Below are 13,533 nucleotides of genomic sequence, written 5' to 3'. Positions count from 1 at the left end.
TTTGCTCACCAAATAGGATCGGCGAGTCCAGTGACAGAGATTTCCTTAGCAAAACCGAAATTTGATGAGCCGGCCGGCAGAGGGTGCTTGCCGGTGCCTCGGATGTGATCAGGATAGAAACGAGTGGCTATATCAAGAGAGATGGAAATCCAGTCGCAGTAATTCAACCTTGTCCACGGAAAAATATACTGGCGGAACGCTTAACCCCTTGAAGACTTTTAAATTTGTGATAACTCACATTCCTCAACGGAACCCACTTCAAGTTTACCAAAGACTTTTCATGACCACTACAGATTAGTCATCATTCATTAACCTGTTGAGGACTTAAAACATACATTTGCCATATACACCTGCCGTAGTATACTTGGGATTAGTCTTAAATAGGTTAAGTCCTCAAACAGCTACCTTTATAAGTGAAGGTAAAACATGCACATATCACAGAGCCACATCATATAACCACAATATGATGGGGGAGGGGGGGTGGGATGAGAAATGGACAAGTACTTGACGAATTTTAAGAGATAGTTGAGAATGGATGGACTCATGAACAAGTGGACACACAGACAGGAATATATATAAATGGATAGACAGATGGATGGAAATGAGGTACACCAAAACATGTTTTTCCTGGAAATGATACATCATGTATTCAGTACTCTATGTAATATTGTGAGCACACAGTTTGGATAACAGTCAGATTTTTTTATCAATGTTTTCATTGTTCATTTCAATATATTCATGTTAACATGAAACAAAATCAACAATCTATAAAAGGTGATCATATATATTAAAACTGTTAATACCAACTGTTGTCAGTATTAACAATCATTTACCAAGGCACATTACATTTTTGGTCATTCAAGCTGAATTAAACAAATCAAGTGAGAAGAAACTTTGCTGAAAGTGGAACTTGTCTTATATAGACAGGCCCTCAAGTAAAACAACCTAATATCTGATATTCAGAATCCACTTCATGACCCTCTTTGTGAAAAAAAAAGAGAGTAGGTATGGACCTTAGTAGAAGAGGGCAAAACAAAGATGACATTGCTAACAAGAGCGTTCAATGTGGCGATAAGTCAATGTCACGCAAAGAACTTCATCAGGTAGCTCTTGTGAGCTATAAATTCCACTCACCCACTGACAGCCCCTATCATATCACTTCAAACAATTTGATATGTGATAATACCAGAGGGTGAAGAGGTCTGTAATACTAACTCCCGGCTTTAATGTATTGCACCTGCTCATGTATTACCCCTCTAATGCATCATTACGGAGGCTAGTAATTCTACTCTGCAAATATTCATTAGCACCCTCCAATGTGGTCTCAATGGAAAACCCCCGGACGCTCTAGCCACCTCCACTAGCGAGATTGAATCATAAATTGAATAAATTGGGAGTGATTCCCACACACACGCAGAGTCTGCTTGGTGGCGCTGTAGAGAGAGGACAAACATCCAGAGGGGTGCAGTATTACTCGTTTTCCCCATCCACACCCATGTTTCTTTCCCCCCACTGGATGAGGTGTGTGGTACCCCTACTAAGATTCTCCTCTTACACAATGTCTGCGGGGCCTCGTTAACTCTTGGCGGGGGTTTGATGAAGGACATCTTTGTATCTCATCGGCCATCATTTGAAGTAGCCGCACACCTAACTTTGATCTAATGGCTTTGTCAAATAGTTTCCATTCATTCACATAATGGCAAAAGACTCCATGTCTCACGCTTATTTCAATTTACATCAGTGTTCAATTTATTTTGCACTGCCTATGAATGTGTAAATTACATTGCCTTGTATTTGCATGAGCTACTAAAGACATTGGTGATGATGATGGAGACAAACAACACAAAAATGTAATATCAATAGTGTTTTTCCATTCAAAGTTGTAGGAAACAACATTCCTTTCACCAAGTTTGTGTTATATGATAATTTTGCCACGCAAAGGGTGATTACCTTTGCAATTGGGAGAGCAGTGCCAACTGAAAGTCAAGCTCTATAGCTTCTCTATGATGTTTTGTGGGTGTCCAAAACCTGTGAAAGTACAACATCTCAGCACACGTAATGTCAATAGCATTATCCAGATAGTTTGAGCAAAGATTATCAGCCGAACTACTGGATAAGAAGCATCTACTTAATAATAGCATCTAAAAGTAGTGTACTAGTATACTTAAAACAAACAGAATGCAGTTGTAGCTGTGGTGTTACTGGAAGTAACAGCAAGGGTGGTAGCAGTGGTAGAAGTAGAAGTGGCAGAAGCAGTAGTTGTAGAAGTAGTACGTTGTAGTAATATCAAAGCAATTGAGGTGATATTTGTTCTTCATTATAACAGAATAGGCCATAAAAGAAAAGGTCAACATCGAAGTAAGAGAACAGGGATGACAGTTCAGACAAACATGAAGAAAATGAAAGAAAAAGAGAAGGGACAGAATAAAGAGCAATTAAAAGACCAAGTACAAGAAAATACAGAAAATGAAAGAAAAACTGTGTCACAGTTGCATATTACAGTCATATATACATACAAATTTTCCTGAACACCTGGAAGTTATCTATACAAATTGTGTAAATGAATAATAATAAAGTTGACCCACAAATTTCTAAAATTCCAAAACTATATAAATACAATCTAATGGATTGTGAAAGCTCTTGATACACTTAATGTATTAACATACTACAAATGTAACTTTGAAAAGATTCCCCTTTTAATCTTGGTGGAATTCTTCGAAAATGGAATGCTGTTGTTGTGTTTTGGCAATGGATGGGCTTGAAACTTGACTGTGCTTCAGATATTCCAAAACAGTCATGGGAGACCACTTCACCAGGTTCCCAGCGGAGGGGTAGGAGGCATTTGTGAGAATGCCATAAGGTTAAACAAGCGTGGGAGGATGATGTGCGTATGTCATCCGGGTCGTTAGTGCTTTCCCACATGTCCTTTGATGACGCGTTCCGATGTGCATACCACTGCGAAAACCCATGTATAATATCATGGTATCTGACAATAACGCAGACGATGAGGCTCTACAGTATGACATTTTCTTTAATAAAAGGTACATAGAATGTATCCTTTTTGGTCTGGAGGAATGAGAAGAGATCTGGCCAAGCTATAGAACTTGGCAACTTTAACCTTTTGGATAGCATGGATGGCAAGGCCAAAAAATAAAGAAATAAATGAAGGCATTGTATTAAGGTGTATACTTCCCTGCACCTTGCCATCTGTCTATTTAAACCTGACAATCTTCAACACAACTTGTTGTCTCACAGACCCCACAAGACACAGGCTAAAAACCTTCATACTCAATCGGCCTTGTTAACAGTTTGACAGTCCCCCCCCCCCCCCCCCTGTCTGCTGTTTGCTTCTTACGTGGTCTGCTGTCTGCAACAACCTGATGAGCTACTATTATGTCCCAAACTTTTCACACAATAATTATTTTGTAGCCACTTGTGATCACCCTCTCCTTCCCTCTCCCTCTATAACTATTCAGTTTTGACATTCTTAACAGATCCACTTTTCTGTGCATTCACTTTGATAAGAAAGACTCTCTAACTCAATTACAAGTAGAAGTTAACTTGACAATGAAAACGCCATTGATCTGCAAAGCATTTTCATATGGCATTTAGAACCAGGCTTATAATATCTTGAAAGTGTGACATGTGTTGTGAATGGGTCTAGGGCAATTACCCCCTGGGCAATTACCCCGCACCCTTCCCCTGGCCCTAATCCTATTCCTAATCCTGAACCTAACCCTAACCCTTACCTAAACTCCTAACCCTAACCCTAACCCTAACCCTAATCTTTACTCTAGTCTAACCTTACCACCAACCAGTATTTGGCCGGGGGGGGGGGGGGGGGGGGGGGGGGGGGGGGGGGGGGGGGTAATTGCCCTCTGGGGGTAATTGCCCGGATAGGGTTGTAAATGCATCCCATTAAATTTGCCAAAGACAAGAAAATATGGTGTGAGATACAAGCAATCAAGTACAGAACTTTCACACCTTGTGGGCAAATATGTCCTCTCCTTTGACTTTCCACTGTAGTCAGTCTTGTACATTCACGACTGTTGCCATGGTAACAAAAGTTATAATTGCATAAACAGAACAAGTGGCTTGGAAGGTTGAGGGAGACATACATTATATAACAAGTTTACAATTGATCATAAGATGCTTTTAGTAGCATCTAAATATGATATATTTAGTAAAGAGTTTACTTACAAAACCAAAGGAATATAAAATCAAATTAGACACTGAAGGAAAGTAAACAGATGATTCTGTGTACTTGCATTCAATTTCTACATCACAGTTTCCTTCCATCCACATTAAAATTTGTAAAGACTTTCAAATGTACAATCATTTGATTTGTAAAGAAAAAAGGTGCAATTGAGCATGTGGCACTGTACATTTGACAAAAAGTACACATAACTTTTTTCCTTCCACCGATGTAATTCTCATTATATAGCATGTGTCAGTGTTATTGCCACTAACATTTAAAACAATTTTATCTTCAGTTGTCTCTTTAAGAAAAATACCTTTGACAACTACTATTACCACTATACATGTAGATACAATCTGCAAGTACTGCCTTTTGTTAGTAGTACTGCTAGTGTAAGTGTTGATATTGTTGATATTGTTACGTGGCAAATATTTTCAGCCAATTTTTAAGTGGTATTTATGGTATAGCCGGTGATATGGCAGTGGCAATGTCTGAAATGTTGAAATGGGAGAGAATGAGGTATTAACCCCACTCTCATATTTAATTTTTTCTTTTGATGATGATGATGATGAAAAATTGCCATACATTTCCAAACATTGAAAGAAATTAAAATGGGAATTGATGCAAGGATAACCTCTGTGAGAAACTGGACACAGAATACTAGCACTGCCCAGCAAGTGGTATTTAAACATGATGGGCATTGAGGTTACTCTCGGTCAGCCAGTCAGCCACTTGAGTCCAAGCAAAAATCTCCTTGAGTGACCATTTCTGGAGGGCTTAAAACACTGCCCTGCTCCTTGGAATCAATTGCACAAGAGGTTCAAGCACGCTTTCACTTGGCCCCCTCCGGAATATGACTTCTCTACCTCCAGATAACAATAGCATGAGGATTTGAGGGACTCAAGGAGTCTTACTACTCCACAGAGCTATCATTAGAGGGATTAGACAGGATGTAGCAGCACCACTTAAATTCAGTTATAAAGGAAAGCTCTTTATCAATAATTAGGTAAAAGAAAGTTTAAGGAAAAACACTGTTGGGCCAATCTCAGGACAATCATTTTTATAAAAAAAAAATGTCAGATACCATTATAAAATAAATGGACCCAAAAAGAAATCCTTTTTAATAACCTTTTCTCTGTATCAAATGTGGTCACAAACTGACCAATACATACAACAGCTAATCTAGTACAGTAACCCATCTGGCAGTCAACAGATTAATTAAGTGATTTTGTAAAACATTCAGCATTAACACCTCACAAACATATAAACCACAACAATCTGTAGCAAGACATTTTTCAGCTAAAATCTTGAACATTGCACCAATGTCAAGAACATCTAGTGCTCTCAAACATCAGCTGACTATCAATTACCTGGTAGGCTTATGTGTTTGTCTTCAAGACTGGAAAGAAGCATACAAACAAGAAAAGCTGTAATTTCTTCCAAGCCTCCAGTACAGTGTCCCTTTAAAGTAGAGGCAACTTTCTTCTAACAGCATCAGTCACCTATGCAAATCAAAGAGGTGGTCAATGCAAATTCTGTGAATCCCATCCAATCAGCCCATTCTCTGCCACTAGAATACCACTAAACTCCTCTATACCTCCTCATGTCATGCCCTACTGTACCCCAAACAAAAAGACCTACTTGACGGGATTTCTGACAGCTGCACGTCATGTCAGCTGCCCTTTGCCAAGATGTATTCAACCACGTAACAGAGAAAAGGAACGAAAGGAGTGATGAACTAAAAAAAAAAAAAAAGGATGGATGAAATTCACTAACTGAGACAGGTGCCTGTCAGAAACACCCTATTTTCTCCTCTGTAGGAACTTCCTGTGTCATTAGCTTCCACCAAAGTGTCATCTTTACTTCCGTCATCTTTTCAGCTCTAATTTTTTTCTTTTCATTGCTGTTGTTATTTAGGATTTGTTGACTCGATGAAAGTGCTTTCAATTGGTCACCTGGGGTCTGTTTGTGCCAATAAAGCAATTTTCTATGGCAGAAATGAGCTGTTCAAGACAGTTTGGTTTTTGTTATGGTGGACAGCACACCAGAGCGATAAGCTCTTTTCTTTTTTTTACTTTAATATCGTCTCCATTTCCTAACACAATGTGATCCTATCATGCCTGAATGCCTTCTCAGCCTTCCAGAATATCATCACAATAATGATAGTAGTTGATGTTTATATGGCACCTTTTCCCCTTGATACAAAGCACTTACAAATCATATCAATTTTGTATATCCACACAATTTTTTTAATGTATACTATAATCTGATGTACTTAACTGATGATCGTATAAAAATTTATATCATCATAACATATTTGTCAGTAAGAAGATTATTTCAAAAACATCACCATAGCACTTTAGACAATGAAAGACCAATTTCTTCAAACAATCATTGTTTACAGTTTGATATAACATGAAGAATGGGCAAAAAAAAAACAATTCAGGGGAAATTCTACAATCATTCAGGTGAATCTCAGAAAAAACATGAACACAAACAAAACGAAACAAAAAAGCCATATATGACAAACAGAAAAAACAAACAAACAAACAAACAAACAAAGGTACATATGGCTGACCTCTTATTTTGACCCTCTAATCTGCCCTCTCTGGGGCTTCCTCTCTGTAACTGATAAGACAACAGCCCAGCAGGAATCAACACAAGGAGATGATCCCTCAAAGTGGTCCTTGATAGTCCCCACTAAGTACCCTTGAAGAGCCCTCTTGAACTTGCCCAGAGATGATAATGAGAGGACTGGAGTGGAGGGGGGCACTCGAGGGGGCACTCTGGTCCAGACCAGGGCATTGCCTTCCTGGAAGAGGATCACCCTGTTGTACTCAAAGGTGATCACACAGGACAAACAGGAAGAGAGAGTGGGGTATGTGTGTGTGTGTGTGTGTGTGTGTGTGTGTGTATGTGTGTGTGTGTGTGTAAAAGAGAGAGAGAGGAGGAGAGAGAAAGTAAGGAAACTTAACTCATTATACGGTTACAATGTTATCACAACTTATCATAATGCAAGAATACAGACATTACTTTCAATTTCTCAACCATCTTGCATGCATTCACTACTCTATCAAACTGTTCTGAACCATCATTTTTTTTCTCTCTTTTTTGTGGGAGTGTTCTTATACTCTTTTGACAATATTTAGGTGTTATCTGTTACCTTAGTAATAAGGTCAAGATGAGAATTTTCTTAAAGATTAGTCAGTACTTCAATAAAGATTTCAATCATTGAGCAGACATCTAATTGATTTGTTTTAGAAAATATATATCACTTTGGGATTGAGTTTTATTTTTTATTTTTAACCACTTTAAAGAAAAAGGCGGTTCATATAGGCATGATGAATAACACTACCTGTCACTCTCAGCTCAGGTATAATGACCAAAAGTCTGGCATAAGTCTACAGAGATTTGTGTTGTTAAAAGAGTATATGGTAAAAGTCTTGGTAAAAGAGAGAGGTGTAGGACAATTCTATTGGCACTCATGTAGCACCACCAAAATTGAAAAGAATGTTCATCCTTAGCAGCACATGTATACAAACACCCCTTTTTAAATGAAATGGCTGCATACAATCAAACAAAAATGCTTGCTAGTTGGCTATGACTAAAATCTTAAGCAAGCCAAGCTGTGTGAAATATTCTCTTAATCTACTCGGTAGGCCTACATGTTCATGATTCACCATGGACAAAACAAAAACAAAAACAAAAATAATGCCCTGTGGCAAACTTCATATCTACCCCTGAAATGCAAAGCACCTGCTGTAAATCACCAGAGTATACCAAGGATCAAAATATTCTTACAATTTTCAGTGATACTCTACAGCTTGTTTTTGATGCATTGTAACAAACACTCATTTCAGGTAACCCCTCCCCCCCCCCCCCACACACACACAAAAAGACCCAGTTTGAATTGCCAGATCACTCATTATGTGCCTTATTTCTGTGACTCTGCAGCCCGAGGTAAGGGTATGATACACTACATTCTAAAATGGCAACCCTTCCCCCATGATACATGTATTATTTCGCTGTTGTTTGACAAAAATGCATTTGCCAGACTTTGATGGATATTGTGATCTTAAATGCAGGAGAAAAACACAAATACAATTCATTGTGCAAGTCTGACACGACGTGATTGGCTCATTGTGTGTGTGTGTGTGTCTGTGTGTGTCTGTGTGTGTGTGTGTGTGTGTGTGTGGGATAGACATAGAGTCTATGGGGATGGTAATGATGTCAAACACTCAAATAATGCAATACCAGTAGTTGGAAAGGGGACAGATAAGTCTTTTCTTAAGAATACTTGCTTTCCTGCAGCATCAACAATTTTGTACATGATATAACTGTAATATGATGGCACACAATCCAAAATTCATCATTTTTGTTTAGATTTACTTGAAAACTTTATCCAACATTGACTTTAAGATGATGAAACCTTAAAACCAACAGACTATACCTTTTAACATCAATTGGCTGTGTTTATATCATTACCCAGTCATACTGAAGAAAATATTTGTGGAAGAGTTTCCGTAATGTAATGTGCTTCTTTAGAACAGAAAAACCATGAGACGGCTTCACAACGCAGTTTTATACCCAAGCAATCTTACCTCGTTTCGTTTGACCGAACTGCATTAGTATATAGCACAAAATATGCAACATGTATCATAGAAAATTAGACAACTCCCGTGAAGTTGAACTCTTCACTACAATTACAAGAAACATTTCACAGTACGGGTACGATAACATACGGTCGTTGTACTATGTTATTCTCAGAGTGCGTACCGTCTGACTGCGAAGAACTATATTCTATCGTACCGAGTGACGATCACATCCAATATCGTAGCTATGTGGGTCATGTTGGAAAATATTTTGTGAAATTACGAAGCAGTTTGGTAGGAACAGCAGACGTCGAGACAGCTTGCTTGGATGCGAAAATGTATTCTTGACCCGCAGGAACCAGAAAAAACAAAGTCTTCCTCTGATCAATCAGATCCAATTGGGCAATGTTTGAGCTCATTGTCATGATGTACGTGGTGTACGCAAAACAGGTGCAAACTAATTTAGGGGTTTATACATGCGTGTGTAGTTACATACTCACATTAGGTAGAGTGTGTCACGTGAATACCTCGTCAAGGTATACGAATTACGATGGTCAAGATGAAAATTTTTATTTTGCGTGGACTCACCTTCCTTACTCTCCATGCTCTGCGGCTGGCCCAGTCACTAGATATATCCATCTAAATACCTGACGTGATTGGTTCACATCGTTGTCCTGCACTGATCGCACGGACTACTGTACGTTCTGTATCCGAACCAGCACCACCGAAACTTTGAAAATTCTTGTCTTTTGAACGAATTGTCCGATTTTCCTCAAACGTCACCGATTACATGTTTTATACTGATGATATTGCTGCGTTTAATCAATCCGCATAAAAAATGGATATCATTCCCCTCAAATGGCTGCATGAGAAACTCTCAAAAATGTATATTTCATTTGGGAGTTGAATGTCATTAATAGCATATCTTAATGTCTGAATTTAAAGGGACTGTACAGTACTGGTTGAGGTGGGGATTCATGTTTTGAACATTCTTAAGTGAGATAATGAAAAGCCTCTTGTGAAATATGAAAGAGCATGTAATTTTAAGAAGGATTCAACGTTTATTTGATGAAAATTGGTTTTCAAATGGCTGAGATATCCAAAAAAGTGCTAATAATAAAAGGCGACATGCCCCAACTTTATTAGGATCTCTTTGTTTCCCCTTGTTTTTGGATATCTAAGCCATTTCAAAACCGATTTTCATCGAATAAACTTTTGATACCCCTTAGAACTGCATGCTCTTTGACATCTCATAGAGTGGTTACTGAATATCTCGCAAAACGTTAAAAGCTAAATCCTCACCTCGACCAGAACTGTACACACCCTTTAAGAGCAACTTATTAAAGTGCTTTATGAAACACCCTCCTGGCTGTGCTATAACTACATTTTAATGAAGCGTCAGTTTCGCGCTTTCTCAACAGCAGTCTGTGGAGTGCTTTGAAGTTTTCTGTCTGTTTGTTTGTTTTATTTTTAAAGCAACAAGAAGTATAATTTGTGGCTGTTTAGTAATCTCAGTCATTTATTGTTGTTATCTTACACTTTTGGCATTTTTTTTTAATTCAAACTTTATTTGCACCTCTTTTTTTTTTCAACAGCTGATTGTGCACATGTGAAACTTCGCATGCATGCATTTTATCGAATAATACAGACACCAAAGAATAACAACCATTAACAACATGTTCATGTCTATGATCAGTACAAGAAGAAGGGTAATCACGTACAAATATATACATTCTGCGAAAAAAATGGACTTGTACCTACGCAAAAGACTGCTTGTAAACGCCTGTGTGTAATCATTTAGTTTGCACTATAAGAAGCGAGAGCTATACTCGTTCTCGCGAATATTACGTGGTAGGCCTACTTATTCAGTAAGTCACAAATCGTGATATATTTAGATACACCAAATATAATTATGTACGTTTCTTAATAGGCCTATATCTATTTACATCCTTCAAGATTTTGCGTCCTGAATCTTGCAAATCCTCCACCTCTCTGTTACTTTCCTGTGCATTATGATTTTGTCTGGCCAAGTTATGCTATTGACCGTTCGACAGACGATTGCCCTACATTTAGATTTTTCTTTTTTGAATTGCTGCATGTCTTTCCTTTTCTTCCTCACCGGCTAAGCGGCACAAAACAATGTCGGTCTTTTTGTTCTGTCATGATAAGTAGAATAAAATGCTCCCTTTAGCTTGAATAGTATAATTGACAAAGATTACTGAAGTATTTTTTATTTTTTAGAGAGTTAAAACAAAACAAAACAGAAGCTTTGAATACATAATGGAATCCATACATCGTGTTTCCACAACGGACTGCGACATCCGGCTCGCTCGGGAAGTCCAGCAGTCCGACGTGTCGTCGTTTGGCGGCAAACTGAGCGGAAAAGACAGTCACTCAACTGTCGGCTGTCTGATAGGAGGTGAGGAATTACCACCGGCCTGGCTGCCCCGGTGCTGTGTAAATCGGTGAGGATCAAAACTCAAAACGACATCAAATGATAAGCGATGTTAAGGGGGATTACGCGCACATCCACATCCCATCGTAAATCCGCTGACGGATAATAATATTCGTCCACAGGACTGCGAGAACGGATCGATGATGGACTCGACCTAAAAATAATGCAAATTTTGTAAGTAGCGCATATGAGTGTGCGCAAGCGTGTGCAATATAATTATGCCCTATTTGGTGGACTAATTTAAGAGAAAATGAACATTTTTTTCATCTCTCTCCCTCTCCTTCTCTTCCATCCCAGCTACGTAAGAGTCGGTGAAGAGAATTTCGTGGAAATTTCCCACTGGGTAGGAATGCATTAACGGATTCATTAATTCATCCGGCTCAATATTTAAGACCAAGTTGAAAAAAAAAATGGGCTAAGTCGTAATTGGACAGAAATTAGGTGTGATCGCGCTATATATTCAAGATAAAGGTCTGGAGAAAAATGGCTTATGGTTAGTTGAATAGTTTGAGCGTTGGATACTGCGCAGATTGAAATGGTCGATATGATGTAATATTTTGTTTGAAAATTAACATTTTTGTAGCGGCAGTATTGATTTATTCAAGAAATATTTGATTGGAACAATCTAGACTGTTACACCCCCTTTAAGGTGCAGATCGTTACCTTGGATACACCGTCAAGTGCGCATTCCTTCGGTTGCTTGCGCACTGATTTTGCTTTACGTACTAGTATGCTGTATGCGTACTACATGATAGCCACGCAAAAGATATGGGCCAAGATGCAAGACACGATCAAAAAAGAATGAGTTCGGATCTGGGATTGATTTACTTTAGGAACCTAAACAGTTTGGTAAGAGAAATTATGATGGAAAACAGACGAATATTTGATTGCTGTAGCTTTGTTTAATTCTTTATGTAGTGATATGTGTTGTGTCGTCAGCTTGTAATCGAGTTCAGAATTTAGGTTGACATAACGATTCGATACGGTGTTCGTATAGAAAGTGATTATACGTAGAACAGTACGGTACGCTGTAGGTATTGATTATTGTACATGATTCCTGCTTAGCAGGCAGGGAAGAGAAATGTTGGAAGTGTGAGTGTATGATTGAAGCTTACAACACTGTGTATGTTTTATTTAGGAATGATATAAGACTCCATATTCAGAAGAATATTGTGTCATGGTTATATAGGAATGAGAATCAGATAAAGGGATTCAATTTTGTCACTTTCACAGAGCTGTATACTGTTAGATTTACACAAGTATGGTAGGTGTCCAACCTACCGACCGGGTCCATAACGACCGGCCGCGCATTATAATGGCATTGCGCGTACAGAAAGAAAATGTACGCATGGGACTACGCGCAACGGTGTTCGATTCTTCACTGGGCTACGCTACCGAGTAAAATGTGGCGAAAACAACTAAGTATTCCCTCTAAATTACCGAAATTTAGCAAAATCGAGTAAGGTTTATCGTGTAACTACATATAACTAGGCCTACCTTTGCTAACTCGTTGTTAGATGTAGAGTATCCTTCCGTAATAAATTTGACGATTTTGACCGCAAAATTGTCACCGCCGCTTGTACGATCGTGCACACACGTTACACATATACATGACATAAACATTTTGTCGCCCGCTACGACCGTACGAGTTGATGCAGAAACGAGAAATGAATGTGAAACAACAAACCGACTCATCTAATTTATTTCAATTACGATGAAAAGTTTCCTAATGAAAATCAAGTCAAATTCATCAAACAGTCCTTCAAAAGTAATATCGAAGGATTCAAAATATATTCAAATATTATTGGGGAAAAAATGACGGCTAAAAAAAAACAGCGGCCTGTCGAAAAAACGCATTTAAGTGCCCTTTATACGCATTGTCAGGGTGGTCGGTTGAAATGAGCAGGGCAACTGAGTGCGGAAAAAATGACACCCCACGCGTTCGAAGCCGCCATCTAAGAGCGCGTACCTCAGATCGCATTTTCAGTGCGCGCTTGTGAATCCGGAGTATTTTCTCCACACGTGAGTAAAATTTCAGTCAAATTGTGAGATTTTTCACGTTTCTATTGATAGAAAAACGTTAGGTGTCCGGTATTATGAACACCCAACCATACATGTACGTATACCCCCACCCCCGTACGGTCAATACAATCCCATACATAACTGCAGTTAGAGGGCTAACTTATTCAATGTTTGTGAAGGGTTAGTTTCTTTTTTGGTGTATCATATGGATGTTGAGGCGTCAAAAGGAAAGACATTCAAGGGTTTAAAGGAAAAGATGACCTTGG

This window comes from Diadema antillarum, unplaced genomic scaffold (assembly GCF_040938485.1).
Source record: "Diadema antillarum isolate AM-2024a unplaced genomic scaffold, OU_Dant_1.0 seq00000908_RagTag, whole genome shotgun sequence".
Classification (NCBI taxonomy): domain Eukaryota; kingdom Metazoa; phylum Echinodermata; class Echinoidea; order Diadematoida; family Diadematidae; genus Diadema; species Diadema antillarum.
The sequence above is the reverse complement of the archived record's forward strand: the minus strand, read 5'-3'. Positions refer to the sequence as shown.